This window comes from Meleagris gallopavo, chromosome 1 (genome assembly GCF_000146605.3).
Source record: "Meleagris gallopavo isolate NT-WF06-2002-E0010 breed Aviagen turkey brand Nicholas breeding stock chromosome 1, Turkey_5.1, whole genome shotgun sequence".
NCBI lineage: Eukaryota > Metazoa > Chordata > Aves > Galliformes > Phasianidae > Meleagris > Meleagris gallopavo.
The window spans coordinates 169,806,310-169,809,583 of NC_015011.2; positions in this window are offsets into that span (position 1 = coordinate 169,806,310).

The following is a 3,274-nucleotide window of genomic DNA, read 5'->3' on the forward strand; positions in this document are numbered from 1 at the left end:
TTCTCTCTCAGCGGCAGAGAAACGTGCTGTCATTTTTTCGTGACTTTTTTTCTCTTTTTTTTTCCCCTTAAACAAAAGACGAGAGACAGCGAGCTGAATTCCCAGTGACAAACAAGACCGACAGCTCCCCGCCTGCCGTTCGCCTCCAAAAGAGACACAGAACGTTCACAGAATCACAGAATGGCCAGGGTTGGAAGGGACCTCAAGGATCATGAACCTCCACCCCCCCGACACATGCAGGGCCACCAACCTCCACATCTAATACTAGACCAGGCTGCCCATCCAACCTGGCCCTGAACACCTCCAGGGACAGGGCATCCGCAACCTCTCTGGGCAGCCTGTTCCAGCACCTCACCACTCTCAACGTTCTCAGTTTGGTGTCATTTTTTTATCCCAAACAATGTCATTTTCTTTTAAAGGAAAGAGAACAAAGTGATTGCACTGAGGAAAATGAGGAAGAGGCGATATTCACTGCTTGTTAACCACTGTGCATTGTCTACAAAGTCTTTAACTGCCAGCTATGTGTTCCTCATTCTTAAGGCTTTATTTTGCATACTCGTAGCACATCACTATGCACATCTTAATAAAGACAAATAAGAAGTGGCAGTTTCCCAAATACGTTTTGTTTCTCATAATCTTGGTACCATCCCTCAAGATACTGTTTTCTGGGAATAACAGCGCTTCTCTCACTTCGTGGTATATATTTCCTGCAGCATCTCGTAATTACAGTCACTGAGCCAAATTGTAGTCTGTTTGCTGCTGATTCTTCAAAAAGCTTTGCCAGCGATTATATTTCCAGATTATTTTTAGTTTCAGTATGCAGAATATTCAATCTTTGGGTTGAAAGCTGAGGCACACAAGGGTCACCGAGTCCAAACTCCTGCGGTTCTCACTGAAAACACGGTCGATGCCTTTTGTAAACACACTGCAGATAGAGATAAGGTTCTGTGCCCGCAGAGAAGGAAGGCTGTTGTGGAAATTCTCTTTATAAACCTTCTTTCAATTCCTAAACTGAGTTCACTCGAAGCCAGTTGACGCCCTTTCTTGAAGATGTGTAATCAGAAACGTTTGGAGTACCCTGGGCAGCCTGGTCTGGTGGTTGGCGACCCTGCACATAGCAGGGGGGACGGAACTAGATGATCACTGTGGTCCTTTTCAACTCTGGCCACTCTATGATTCTATGGTTCTATACTCAAGAGGGACCAACAACAGCTACCAAAGAGATCTGATCAGCTTTCCCCCCATCCTGCTAAACATCACCCCCTTTATGTCACTCTGGGCCCACAGTTTTTCTGAGAGCCCTGTCTGTTCCCCCAACCCTGGCAATGCCTCACTGTATGCCACCGCATTTTAACCAGCAGACTCAAAGCTTTCACCGTGAACATTAAACTTAATGGCAAATACAGCCGGTCCCAAGACCTAGGACTGATAATTCCCACCATCCCATGATTCAGTTTTCAGCAGACAGCACCAGTCAGGTTTGGAGCCCTCATCCATTCTTGCAAATGTTGTATTAATACCCATGTTCGAGGATTTAGATAAGCACCTTTGTAGTGCTGCATCAAACGCTTATCTAGAAACCACTGATACATTAATTCTATCACATTCTTTTGCTGAAAATAAAGATATGAGCTTAATTTACAAATATTGCTCTTTCCCAAGTCCATATTGCATTTTATCCAATTTTCAATTAGATCTACCACCTTAGTTATAATCTCTCACCAGATTTTGTTTCAAAGCCTTAAGTGTGGCTGGAGTAGAGCAGTCCTTCTGCTGGTACAGATCATTCTTTCCTCACAAATTCTGCAGTTTCTCTCTTTTCTGTCTCTTGACAGATTCAACAGAAAAACACAGTGACCAGCAACTTACATGCTTGCCTTTCCATTCTTATCAAAGTTGTTTTTTTGTATGTGGAATTAAAGATTTTGAGTTGTTTTTACCTAATAATTGATACACTTGTTGGTGTTAAGCCTCCTACTTTTGTTTCCCTAGTTAAGGTCTGGTTCTTATTGAACCTAAAGGCAAGGCATTCACTTTGTTAGCAGTCATATCTTATTTCACTCTTTCTCTCATCCTCACCGAATATCGGACCATTAAAAATTTGTGTTCTGGTTTAAGAATTGTAAATGGCCAAGGACTCTTAACAATTTGCTTTCCATTCCTTCACACACCCCTACTCTGAACTTTTGATAGTGCTCACCCTCTTACCTCCAAGCCATAAATTTCTCACGTTTCCTTTTCAGGCAGCATGAGAAGTTTCAGGTTTTGTTGGTTGGTTGGTTTTGGTGCTTTCAAATTAATTTCAGACATCCCCAAAGACAAGTACCTGATTTCTTCAGTGTCACTCAACAGCTCCTTTGATTTTTTCATAGTTTGCCTTTCCAAATCATCTTGTAAGCAAATCGTCATTCCTAAATCATCTTGTAAGCACATGATTTAATTATGTTTCTGTCCTTCATCCTTCTTGGTCTTCACCAGTGAGCCTCATCAGTACGATCTCTCCTTGGATTTACAGCTGTTTGGGGTAGAAGTATCTGGGCTGTCCCATCCAAGGATATCTGGGTTTGACTGCTCTAAGTAGAATCTGCATCTGGGATGTAAGGGCATCACCCAATACCTATCTGCGTTTCCCTGTGTAGGATAACTACATTCAGCCTTCTGTTTTGGAGTGGCAGCACTACTCCATAGCACCTTTTCACCAGCTTTCTTGGAATTGAGTTTGAGCATTCCACTTCACATATAAAAATCTTTTTTCAACATCCTATCACAGCACTAACGTACAGCACAGAATCTCACTGCTTTCACTGTACAGAATTCTTTTGAGCAACACTTTGTCCTTCTGTGCATTTCCACTCAAAACATACTGTTGTACTAGAACAGTTAACTAGTCTATGAATTTCTAGAAGTATATTTAAGAAAAATGCCACCATTCTTAGACTGTGCATTTCTGCCTTGTCTGTAAGAGATCATACAAAACACATCTTCTCACATAAGGCCTCCTGATCTCACAATTGTTGTAACCAGAGGTCCAGACTACATAAGTGCTTTCGGTTCACTGAGCAATATTTACAACTCATCAGTCTGATGAGTTACACGAGGAGAAACTGCCCCCCAAGTGCCTCCCAGATAAAACCATGGCTGGAAACCACTTTGGAAACACTTCAAACCAGGTAGAACACAGAGATGGCAGAAACAGCAGCGTTCCAATGCGGTGCTCAGAACTTGTTCCAGGAAGACTGACAAGACTATGAAGTTTTGAAGTTAAACAGCTTCT